Source organism: Arvicanthis niloticus, chromosome 15, assembly GCF_011762505.2.
Source record: "Arvicanthis niloticus isolate mArvNil1 chromosome 15, mArvNil1.pat.X, whole genome shotgun sequence".
NCBI classification, from domain to species: domain Eukaryota; kingdom Metazoa; phylum Chordata; class Mammalia; order Rodentia; family Muridae; genus Arvicanthis; species Arvicanthis niloticus.
In genome coordinates, this window is record NC_047672.1 from 45,490,072 (window position 1) to 45,503,155 (window position 13,084).

General features: G+C 36.9%; 1 pseudogene; it reads right to left on the minus strand.

Annotated features, from left to right (window-relative positions):
• Positions 1 to 9,726: 9,726 nt before the first annotated feature.
• LOC117720962 (ribosome biogenesis protein NSA2 homolog pseudogene) lies at positions 9,727 to 10,528 on the minus strand (annotated as a pseudogene).
• Between the last annotated feature and the right edge of the window lie 2,556 nt (positions 10,529 to 13,084).

The following is a 13,084-nucleotide window of genomic DNA, read 5'->3' on the forward strand; positions in this document are numbered from 1 at the left end:
TGTGTGAATGCTACTCTCAAAAGCACAAAGATCCGTTATTTATCTTTGGAGCAGAGGCTGTTCTTGACCTCATGATGTCTGAAAACAGATTCCATTAGTGTATCTGCTTTGAATAAAGCTTGGTTGCTCCAGAGTGTTTATTTGATGTATTACTACTTGAAATCTTTTATAGGTCCATAAAAACAAAAATTTAATAGGTATTTTTTAAGTTTACATTTGAAAATGCATTTTTTAGGATCCAAGAAAGAAATCGAAGTACTTGTGCTGCATAGATTTCCTGTATACAGACAGAACTGCTCAGATGGAGAGTGCTAAGGACTTTGAACAGGCTATCACAGGACAAGGGGCCTCTGGGGGAAAGAGGCTAATTCTCAGAGGCTCCTTTGCAATGCACATATTCATCTGACAAGAAGCACTGATGCCTGTTTTGCTTTCCACCCATTGAGTTTGGTCTTAGCTTGGGTATCCATTGCTGTGACAAAATACCATAACCAAAAGTAGCTCAGAGAGGAAAAAGTTTATTTCAGCTTACTTGTCCTGATATCAGCCCATCAAGAAGGAACTCAAAGCAGTAAACTAGAGGCAGGAACTGAAGGAGAAGCCATGGAGAAGTCCTGCTTACTGACTTGCCTCCATGAATTGGTCAGCTTAGGTTCTTACACACCCTAGGATCACCTGTCCTGAAATGGTACACCAATAACGGACAGAGCCCTCTCATGTCTATTACTAATGAAGAAAATGTAGCATAAGCTTGCCCACAAGTATTTTCTTGATGGAAGTTCTCTCTTCCCAAATAATTCTAGCCTGTGTCAGGGTGACCTAAAACTAGCCAGAACAAGTTTCTTCTGTTGCAGAATACTGTGGTTAATGAGTTATCCCACATACGGTTTACACATTTGAATATTTGGTCTTCAGCTGGTGACACTTTGGGAAAGATTAGGAAGTATAAGACTTAGGCTTTCAAAACATTTTCCTTAGTTCCTGCGAGTCTCTCCGCTTCAAGTTTATAGATCTGCATATGAGTATCTATCCAATGCTCCATTCTCATGACTGCCTACCAGTTCTCATCCTCTCTGTCATAATGACGATGGACTCCTACACTGCAGAACAATAAGCCCCAAGTAAATGCTTCCATCTATAAGTTGCCTTGGTCATGGTGTTTTATTACCCCATTAGAAAAGTGACTAATTCAACTCTCTCCTTTTCTACCTAGAATGTAGAAGAATGTGTCTGTCTGACATTCTTTTCGGTTGATTCTCAGAAATGCATGCATGTATGGCTAATCCTGGTGCTGTTCTGAACTCATGGAGAAACTAGTCTTGGCCTACTGGTGTTTCTCTCAAAAACTATGAAGCCCCATTACTAAGCCTCAGGATCCTTTAACGGTGTCATGCTTTCAAAGTGTCCTGTGGTTTCCTTGAAACAGAAATAAGATCATGTCAACAAGCTTTCACCTGTGGTAATAACATGAAATGGTGTACATGAGACTCAATTTTTAGCATTTGATCTTTTTTGAGAGGCACTTCTCCAACATCACAGATTTAAGTGTTGCTATTGATTTTTATGTCTAGAATTATTGTGAACATATAACCTCCAGTTAGCCTAAAGCAGACTTTCTGATTTTTTAAGCAAAAAAAAAAAAAAAAAAAAAAAAAAAGAAAAGAAAAGAAAGAAAGAAAAAAGAAAGTAAAAGAAAGAAAGGAAGTAAAGATATAAGGAAGCACAAACTAGTTAGAAACATAACAGTATCACTATAAACCTATTTGAGCAAGCTGTGAAAATAATTATTTTATAGCAAGAATTTTATATAAACATTGTTCTTAACAATACTGCTTTCAGCATATAATAATTTTGCAGGAGGATCATGCAAATTTATATTAACTTAAAATTTCTTCAAATGACCTTATAGATAACAAATACAAACATTTCTTTAGAATGATGTATTTATAGATGTCAAGATTTTTGACAGCTCTGTGACTTCTAGTCCTTCATTGGAGACAATCATGAGATATAGATTTTCTGTTTGTGGTTACTACTTGATGCTACCTCATCTAGGAAAAGATTGATTATGAAATATAGAGGAAAAACATTCATTTGAAATTTGACCCTTCCCTGACATAAAATTTAGATTTTTGGGGAAAGAGAATTAATCATCTTCTCAGGATTTTGTGATCATCTTTTTACTATGAAAAAGTGCCTGGGCTTTATACAGCCTGCTCTGAATCAAACTCAGGCCTGAGCAGGTTTTCACTGGTATGAATGGTTCTTATCTGTTTTTCTTTCCTTCTTATTTATTTGTTTTATTTTATATGTACTATGAATACCTATATGTATGAGAGCTCCATGTGCATGCCAGTGCTTGCTGAAGTCAGGAACTAAAATTACAGATATTATTGTGAGCCACAATATGGGTGTTGGAAATGAATTGAACCCTGGTCCTCCTGAGAAACAGCATGTACTCTTAACTACTGAGCTATCTTCCCAAGCCTGTAATGCATGCTTATGAATAGGGTAATTATCACAGACCCAGCACAAAACAACTAGAATGACTATCATTTATTTTTCTTCTATTTTTAGGCAATGATTGGGAAATTATTAAAAAGTTAAAAATCACACTATTTTATTTATTATAGCATCAGTGTGCACAGTATTGTAGAAAAATCACATAGGTGTTTAAGCATTAATTTTAGTCGAGTAGTATGAATTAATTATATTTAGTAGTTATCTAGTTGGAGACTGGAGATACCAGAAATGATGGCCAATCATTTTTGTCAACTTAATTGGCTTGAGAAAACACCTAAGGCATGCACTTTTGGGCATGTCTGTGAGGGTGTTTCCAGACAGGTTAAATTGAGGTAGGAAAATCCTTCATTAATGTATGTGGTACCATCGTATGGACTAGAAGAGAATGGATGAAAAGGAAAATGATGAAAAGTGTGAGTCCCAGCCTTCATCTCTGTGTTCCTTCTGTCAGCACAATGTGACCAAATTCCTGTCACTATGACTTTCTACTATGATAGACTCTAAACTGTTGACCAGGAGCCAAAACAATCTGCCTTAAGTTACTTCTGTCAAATAGTGTTCATGCTTATGTCAAACATTTTCTCTTAGTGATGAGAAAAACTAATGCAAGTAGAAAATATTTCTACACTTTTTGTTTTTATAACTTTATAACAATTTAGCTGTTAAATCTCCATCTTATCAACAGTATAAATTTAGAAGCTCATCTCTGTTTCCTTATCAATAATGGAAGACTCTCAGAACACTTATCTTCAGTAAATTTGCTAAATAGGAAAAACAGAACTAACAATGACAATGTCTTATTCTTGCTGTAATTAACAATTGAACTAGATTGATCTGACGGGTAAACTTATAAAACTTTTTACTTAGACAATTTATTGTGTATGCTTTTGCTTGCTTACATGGATTGTTTTCTACTTCAAACTTTTGTTTTAATTGTGTTTTTTGTTGATGTTGAGAGTCCTTTCTTCATTTGACCTTCCCATTTATTAGCTTCATCATTTAGTTACTAATTTGTATAATCTGCTCATCTTCATGACTATGACTTAGTTGTTTGATTTAGAAAGTTATGAGCCATATCTCTATATTCACCATAATATACTATTATAAATTCTTGAGAGTGGAAGCAGAAAAACTTTTAAGAGAAGGGACCAGGGAATCTGAGGCAAAATTGTTCTTGCCTAAAACGACAAAGATGTATCACCCAATGACACCTCATTAATATGGCTGCCTAAACAAGACCTCGTGAAATACACCAATAGACACTTGAACATAGAAGGAAGACACCTCATGGGATCCTACCCATGGCAAAAGAACTACAGAATCCTGGGAGTAAGAGAAATGGTATTCCAGAGGTATGAGTGCCTTAATTAGTTTTCCAAGTTGTCAGCCCTGAAATCATATAACATACAAGAAACACTAACAGACCAAGCAGTGTGTAGTTGTAAATGTGTGTGCATGCATGTGCGTGTGTGCATGTGTGTCTGTGTATATCTCTCTCTGTGTATGTGTGTAATCAATAACAATTCAAGAAAAAAAAGATGCCATGATTTAAGGAGGGAGGAAGTAGAAGAGGAAATGATGTAACAACATCTTAATTTAAAAATTCAATGAAAGAGCCTCTCTTTTTAAAAAAATGTTTAGTATTAGTAAAATGGTAGAATTGGAGGAAGCAAATATTCTAAACCTACTGACACAATTTCATGCCACCATGAAACTGGGAAAATAATTGTCTTAAAATACTCTGACAGGATAAAACCAGTAGGCAATATTAACATGTGGTCCAGACTCATTTGGAACTCACTGTGAAGCCCTTGTCAGCCTCAAACCCTTGGTGCTCCTCCTCTTCACCCTGAGAGGTTGCACGATTGTGCATTAACCACCCCATCTGGCAGGAGTTATCTTATGTCGGCAACTTTATGAGTAGTTTGATTTCTTGTTTTGAAAAGGCGAGTGAGGGAGTAAATTTTGCTGTTTCAATTTAAACAGAACGTTTGCTGCTTCCTTCTGATCTCCTTCCCTGACCTACGTTTCTAATGTCTCTACTCCTCCCACTCTTTAGTGCAGCTAGCTTTTGATCTTTCTAATTGCCTTTAGTCCATTTATAATAGCATATGTATATTTTGCACATGTCCATAAATTAGTAGGTGTATGAAGGAGCAAATAATGTATGTAAAGGTTTATCAAGTATATCAATATAAACCAGTATGTATATTGTTTATAAAAAGCTACCGTTATGTGCTAAATATATTACAAGTTGATATTACTATAATAATGCCTTTCTACCTAGCTATTAATCTACACTACAGAAAAGCACATGTATATTTAATCTTTCTTCAGTGGAACTAAGCTTATTTACATGCTCTATACAGAGTATAGTTTTAAGGACATTTTAATATTGGCTACTAATTTTAACCTGTCAGAATGTTTTAATGTAATTACATGGGGATGTTGCTTGAGTCTTGGCTTATTTAATCTATGATTTCTGTGTTTGACCTTTCCTGTAGGTATATATGACAGACACACACACTATCCTACAACATTCCCAGAAAAGGGTTCAGAGCAAATAATAATAATAAATAATAATAATAATAATAATAATAATAATAATAATAATAATGAAAAGGCTCAACAAGAATTATTTTTGTGTAATCACAATTTGTGATCTGAGTCCTGTGGCAATGATGAAGAGCCGAAAATGAAGACAAATAAGTGGCTTTCTTGCTGCTCAATTACTCGGCCCCTTAAAATCAAGTAAACCAGGGACGAAAAAAATGATCGCCAGGAGCACAGCACCCTCTCTGATGAAGGTATTTACTTTCAAGTCATAGTGCTCAGAGATAATACTTACAATAGTGGACACAATTCTCCCCTTTATCTGATGACAGTGCCTTGATCCTAGAGAAAAGACAAAGTGCAGTTGGTTTGTTTTCCAAGTTATTTCTCATCCCATTGGCATGTTGGACAGATCACAGTGTTACTGTTTTAATTTTGATTGCTAACACAAAATTGGGATCCAAAGTAAAGAAAAATGGTGAAAATTAACTTGTTTAACAGTATAGAAGAACAAAGCATGGGCATTATGATAATGTAATCATTGGGGATCTGAAATAAAATCCATTTTAAAGACAAAGTTAATGGTTCCCTTTGAAATCTCCATGTAAAAATTGAAAACACAACTTTAATAGAAGACAGACACAGGTAGTGTATGAAGAATTACAGCTGGGGAAATTAATAAAAATAGTATCTAAAACAGTATTAGTAAGATATGAAGCTCATTCATTAATGGTCTCTAGGATAATATATCACTGAAAATGTTGCATGAAGGACAGTCTTTGATAGGATTATGTACAGTATAATAGCAAGCTCCTGGAATTAAAATTCACTGAGAAGATACATCTTGTGAACTGAAGGGTAAGAAGATAATAATGGTAACATTAATAATAGTAAATAACAAGAATAAAATGACTCACATAAATAGAATTTCCATCAGCCACCATTATTGCAATTATGAGAATGATAAGCTAGTAATCTGGAGAAAATAGCTAATCTTTATTGATTCACTGTTTAATTTCTTTTTATTTTACAGACTTTAGAACTGTCAATAACAATAATGTGTACCAGCAGAAAAAAAAAGTTATGCGAGGAAAGAATAGAGGAAGAATGTACCTCATTGTGCAACCTACAGCATTTCTAAAGGTTCTTTTAAGAAGTGCATTTATATTCTATTGTGGAAGAAAACGAAAAATGCATTCAAAAGATCCCCCACCCCCTTTTAAATGATCCTTGTGGGATTTGCTCTAACGGAGTTTACGGGGTTCCAGAGACAAAGTCAGAAAACGCAATAATGCAAGCTGTGGCTCTCTAATCGCACTGAGTTCAGGATTATTCTTCCTCAGTGACACCTGGGAAAAAAGACAGGCCATCAACCAGCTGACCCTACAGCAGCCCTAGGGGTAGTTCCACCGCCACCAGCAAAGTGAGCAGCTAGGGAACAGAGCAGTTATCCAAGGTCCAGATAATAGCAGGGGCAGCAACTCACTTCCAGACGAGGGAAAATAAGTCCTTTGTTTAGCACATGGTTTCTGGCAGCCAAGTCTCTTCTAGGGAAGGAAGGTTAATTTTCTCTAAATGTAAATGAAAGATGAGAATGGGGAATGATGACTCATGGAGACGCGGCAGCAGTGGTTGTGTGATGGGAGGGGTTGCTAGGAGATGGCTGGAAATTTGCCTACATTTGGTATAGAATACAGGAGAAAATAATTACCTCACTCTTGAAACAAGCTGTAATTATACAGAGGCTGAGGGGTGGGGTTGGGGAGGCAAGGTTAAAACTTTTTATATACATTTCAGTTACTTTTGGATATGTTGTTTAACTACCTAAATTTCTATAGGAGTTTTAAATGATGTGTTATTAATCATTAAGATGTGTAAGTTTCATTTATTTATTTACACTTAATTTCATGTATGATTGAACATGCCCATTATCCCAGTATTGGGGATATTGAGGCAAGTCCAAGTCCAGTTTGATATTCAGAGTGAGAATCAACAGAAAAATTAGAAACAAAAAAAAAAAAACCAATAGAAATATGTAAGAAATATAGAAAACATTTTGCTGAGTTGTTTTATTTTGTTGTTCACACATCTTAAGCATTTCCCAATTTGGAAAACTCTAAGCCCCGTGGTGAAGTCAAGACACCAATACTTTAAAGTTTCAACAGTTTGAATATCTGTCCAAAGCATAAGAACTGCTTACTTGTATGTACACATAGTTTTCAGATAGAGATACTATGGATTCCCTGAGGAAACGGAAGAACTTCTGGTCTACCTCCCACCTCCTGCCCTTGTAGCCCAAGAATATCCCTGCCACAACTTAATGAGTGAACTCTTTCTAGGTTCTACATGTCCCTCACATTCAGCCTCTAAGAAATTTTCTGCTGGCTCCAAGAAAGCATATTTTAACACTAAAATTTTTCATATCATCCAGTTTTTCTTTCAACTATTTAGTTTCATTCGACTTGGAAAAAAAAGAGTAGAAGCACAATTGTCCCACCAAGAAGCCACCATCATCTTTACTCCTTTACAGCAGTAGTAGCACCTCTTCCAGGTTCAGGAAGACAACTTTTGCTTGTAGACTGCCACTGTGATTTCACCGTGGCTGCCATCACTGTGGGTGCCCATTCCTTATTCCTATAAATTTGACCTTTACCATTCATGCCCCTTTCTGTTAGCATAGTGAGACAAGTATGCAAATTTCCCTTCAAGACATTGTTAGTGACACAAGCAGATTCTATGTCTAGCCACAAGTTGATCAGCTATGAATCAATACAACTTTTATGAGACTCATTTCATTGGTTGATTGGTTGATTGGTTGGTTGGTTTTGTTTTGTGATAGGGTCTTTCTACATGGCACTGGCTGTACTGGAAGTAACTATGTCAACTAGGGTGGCCTCAGGCTCACAGGGATCCTCCTGCCACCACCTCTGAGTGCTGGACTTAAAGGTGTGCTCTACCACGCTCCATAGCAAGACTAATCTTTAAACACTGTATAGGTAAAGCTAACGAAGATACAGTGTAGGACATAAGCAAGGTCACAAAAAATTAACCATAGTTACCTGTTTAGCTCTAGAACCAAATCTGTCCAATTACTCATTTGGAGTATTCAGTAAACCAACTTAATTATTCATATATTATGTGCCTATTAGCCACATATGGGTTGTGCACTGGATACAACAGCTGCCTAAAAGAGGGAATTTATTCTTCTGGAGGGGAGTTTAAACGCCTCAGAGAGCCATTTACATAGAAGATGCTAGAAACAAAACAGATTGAGAATAGCAAACAGTGATAAAAGAAATAGACTTTTGAAAACAGGCAAGACTATGTAGCTTAATTTTTATGCGAGTATGTGTGTGCATGTGTATTCATGTGTGTGTGTGTGTGTGTGTGTGTTTGTACATAGACTTTGAGGCCAGAAGTCAACACTGGGTATCTTCTCTCTGGTATACTCTCTGTCACATTTCCTTAGTCACAGTCTTTCACTGAATCTGGAGCTCATGGATTTGGCTAGGTGGCCTAGCCAGTGAGTTCCAGGTATCCCTCTGTCTCTGATCTTCCAGTGCTAGTGTTTCAGATGCAGGCAACCACACCCAGATTTTGTATGGGTGATGGAGATGCCAGCTCAGGTTCAAATGCATGAGTAGCAGGCACTTTCCTAATGGATCCATCATTGTGGCCCTTCAAGTTTTGTAGTTTAAGCTGGAGGCCACTAATAGATTGAAGTGATGTGCTCTTTTCTTGCAAGACCCTGTGACGAGACAGACCTCATCATCTTGTGCTCACATTCAAATACTTCAAGTGTATCCTATCTAAGCAAGGTACATGCTCTGGCAACATAAGGAGTAGGAAAGACTGAACAGAATGGAAGCTATCTCCAGAATTTGAAGTTAAGTCTATTTCCCCTTCTTTATCATCTTATAATATCTGATCCCCGATGGATGAATGGCTTAAGCTGTCTTCCCTTTTACATTGTTATTTCTAATTTCTCTGCCTCTTTCCTGCCCTTTCTCCTCTACCTTATTCATCCCATCACGCTTAAATAAACAAATCTACAAGATGCCCTTACTTAATATTTTTAATGCTGAGCAATTGTTTTTAATGCTGAGCAATTGTAGAATAACGTGGTAAGCTCTCTTCATGGAACTGTCTTGGCACTGGATTTCAGGATCAGCACTCTCTCTCTCTCCCTTTTTTCCCTCCCTCTTTCCCTCTCTCTCTCTCCCCCTCCCTCCCCCCTCCTCTCTGCACTTTAGTTTCAATTCTATTCATCTGGTCCTAATTGCAGGTTCAGGAACTTAGGGCTCTGGCTTAGACATCTGCAACTTTGTCTCCAATTTACTCTTTGCTCCTTTTGGTAATATGAAGGCTACTGTTTTAGTCTTCAAAACCTCAACCAGGTGTCTCTTTTCGAATGGAACTGTCCCTGCTTACTGCTAATGTTTGTAGAATTTATTTATTTATTTATTTATTTAATTTTATTTTTTATAAGTTGGGCAGTGTTTTATTTTCCTTTACACCTTAATAAATACTTCTTGATGACTGCACATGGGGTAAGGCTGCTTGGTAGATCAGAAAAGTCACAGCGATGGTGTTTTCCTGACGGCATGTATATCTTCGGTAGTGAGTGGACTGACTTGTATGACTTCACTGTCAAACCAGGAAGACTGCATTTATGCACCCATCCTTTTCAGGATTGTTGGTAACTTGGGCATACTTTCCCCAAATAACCTTGCCTCCTTGTGTCACAAGGCCCAACTCGCTCACATTCACTTCAGTAACTGTACCTTTGGTGATCACACCCAGGTTGTATGTAATGTGGATGATGGATTCTTTTTCACACCGAGTATAGGCAGGCAAAAAGTCGCTTTCAGCTCAGGGTGTGTGACGTGGGCTTTTTTTTTGAAACATAGACCCATTGGCCTAATGAACCGTTCATATTTAGGTGGTGTTCTTGTAAAACCATCACCAACAAAGCAGACTTTAGTAACCATGGTCTTCCATGCCTTCTTTTTCCTTTTTCCTGTTCGAATAACTTTCAATACTTCTGTTTCTCCTTCGGCATGAGCTTTCTTTCAGTAGAGGGACCTCCCATTTTCCTGCCTTTTCTTTCGTTTCTGCTTAATCATGTTGAAAAGTACTTTTGCTCTTGACTGCCCCTCTCCGTCCAGCAGACAGGCAGGAACTGCTCCTTGTGGAGCTCTCTCATCATCCTTCTGCTTGGTGTTTCTCATTTCATGCACCTTAGTAGTCTTTATATATATATATATTCTCCGCATTATGCTGTTTATGGTAGAGCTTAGCCTTCAGGCCAATCTTTTTTTTTTTTTCTTTTTTTAAACTTCTTTGAACTTTTATGGGCCTCCCGACCTTCTTTCTTTCTCTCTTTCTCATGTGAGTCCAAACGATATCCATATCATTTGCAGTGCAATTCAATATACTCATTTTGTGGCATGATGACAGCTGGGGAGCAGCCATCCGCGACCTCCCAGGATCCAAAAACCTCTTAAATTCTGGGTGTCACGAGCCTGGTTCACTCAGGTTGGAATGGGAAAGTGTTTGTAGAATTTATGACTTAACCAAATTTACCTGCATTCTCAGAGCTATTTCTGTATCTTGTATGTACTCTATGCTGACCTATGGGAAGCATCTACTAACAGAATGAATTGAAACAAATAAAGGAGGTGGTGAGAACTAAGCAAAGTGGTGAAGATATCCCCCCCCCTTTGGATGAAGGTTCCTTAGACACAGCAGCTGGACAGTCACATATTCAGTTAGACAACAGAAAGGACTGAACTCTTATGTACTCTTCATGCATATCTGGAAGCAGAGTAGAAGTAAAATAGTTTTCAAGTGATAGATAAAAAGAACATTAGCAGAAACATCCTCTGAAAGTACACAGTGCTTTTCCTGCTTCCTCCTTGCCAGTACTTAATTCATTTCAGAATAATAATAAATATTTTCCCTAATACATGTAGCATAGCTCTTTCATTTTTGAATCCATGTTCTTTACCTCAAAGTCTTTATGTATATTCGCGATATACATCTCCTCTGCTTCTTTAAATTTCAGAAATGGGTACTGTATTGACATTATTTCCACCCTACCCGATACCACATCAAAGTCTTTCCATGTCTTCTCCTTTCTTCTCAAATTTGTTGCTTATTCTTTAATTATATCCTCATACATACATTCATACCCACACATGAATATATAAATATAACCTGATAATTCCTTTTAGCATTGTTCATGTGTATGAGTTTGGTGCTATCCATCTGGGATTAGGTCACCTGTCAGGGGCTTCATCCCTGGAGACTAGTGATTCTCCCTCTTTTATTGCTACCGAAGGGCTGTTTTAGTGAAATAAATATTATTTCACACATAATGTCAGTTATAGATTACTTCCTTTTTAAAAAAATCACAAAGTATGGATATGATTAGAAATTATGCACAGTGGAGATGGCTGGGGCCCATAAAAGACATTGCCATTTTCTTACAATGACTCCAAATGTTATTACTGTTTTCTCATCTGGAGAGATGAGGCCTGAATGTTTGCAACTGAAGTCTTTAGGAGAAAGTAAAGACCTGAAGACTTACAAGACCCAAGCTGCTCATTCTTTCAGTTCCTGACAGTGTGTGTTTATGAAATTGCCTAATGATTTTGCCCGGAACATAAAGATGTGTGTATTTGGTTAATTTGATATGATCTTTCAATTCATGCTGTTCTACTTATATGCTACTCAATCGTTCATACTGGAGGAGCCCTTAATATTTGTCTTAACTTCTGAATAGCCTGTTTGTCTCTCTGAGTATAATCAAGTATCTTAATACTTCTGTCTGCTTAGTAGCATACACATAAAGGCATATATAGAATAAGGTACAATTTAAAAAAAAAGGAAGGAAGGCACACAGAGAAAGAGTTGTTGCAATATAAAGCCACAAATATCAGACTCTGAATACACAGAAGAGAATGATACCCTGTAAATGGAGCAGGAAATTTTTGAAAGACTAAAGCTTTAAAATATGGTTGTGCAGACTATCATTAACTATATAATTTAAGTAGAAAAAAGTTAACTCCTAAATGTATTCTCTTCCCATTTCTACACTTTGTGTCAGTTGTTGATTTCCTGTAACAGCAAAATGATCTTATGGCTACTTGCTTGTTCTTCACATTTGTCTGGGAGCTTTGTATAAAATACAATACACTACAGATGTCAACTCAGGAACTAAATAGCACATATTTCTAAAGAACCATAAAAAATATTAACAATATAGAAACAATGGCTCAGTAATTACTTTGTGCTGTGGAACGAGCTTAGACATTTATCCTTATGGAGTCCTAATACACTCACAGTCAGATCTGCCCCTGTGGTCTTTTTCCATTTGTTGATAAATGCATAGTGCAGGTGCCTGGTATGGCCACTATGGTATTTGAGGTCATCCTATACTGTTAGCACAAATGGTGTGAACAATAGTTTATATGCCACTTAACTCCTTGGGAGAAGTGGTTAACCTTGCTAGAAAGGACAGATCAGTCATGTATAGTTATTAAGGTCTGGAAGGTTTTGTTATGCTCTAAAATCCTTTCATGCAGCACAGCACACTTCTGTAGAAGGCCCCTTTAAGCAGGAAAGCAAAGGAAGGAGATGCCACCTCTAGAATTTTTGTAAAATGCATAATGCAATAAGTGAAGGAAGTTTCACAGAGATCCATATTGTTAAGACACCTACACTCCAGAGGTGGCAAACATTTTCCCCTTTAGAAAAGGACTTCCTAAAAACATGGATGAAGTAAGAATAACGGCTTTGCCAATGAAAAAGGTTTTTCTTTTTGAAAAAAAAATTTTTCCAGCCTTTTAAAAGAAATTCCATCTGATCACTTGGTTTAAAGGTTTCAGAATGATCTTATTATGTTTTAACTGACTGCTTTTGCTGTGAAATGGAGGGTCCCTATTAAATTTACTCCAGGTCATTGTTAGACTCCATTTAAAATTAACTTCTGACTCATGCCCTA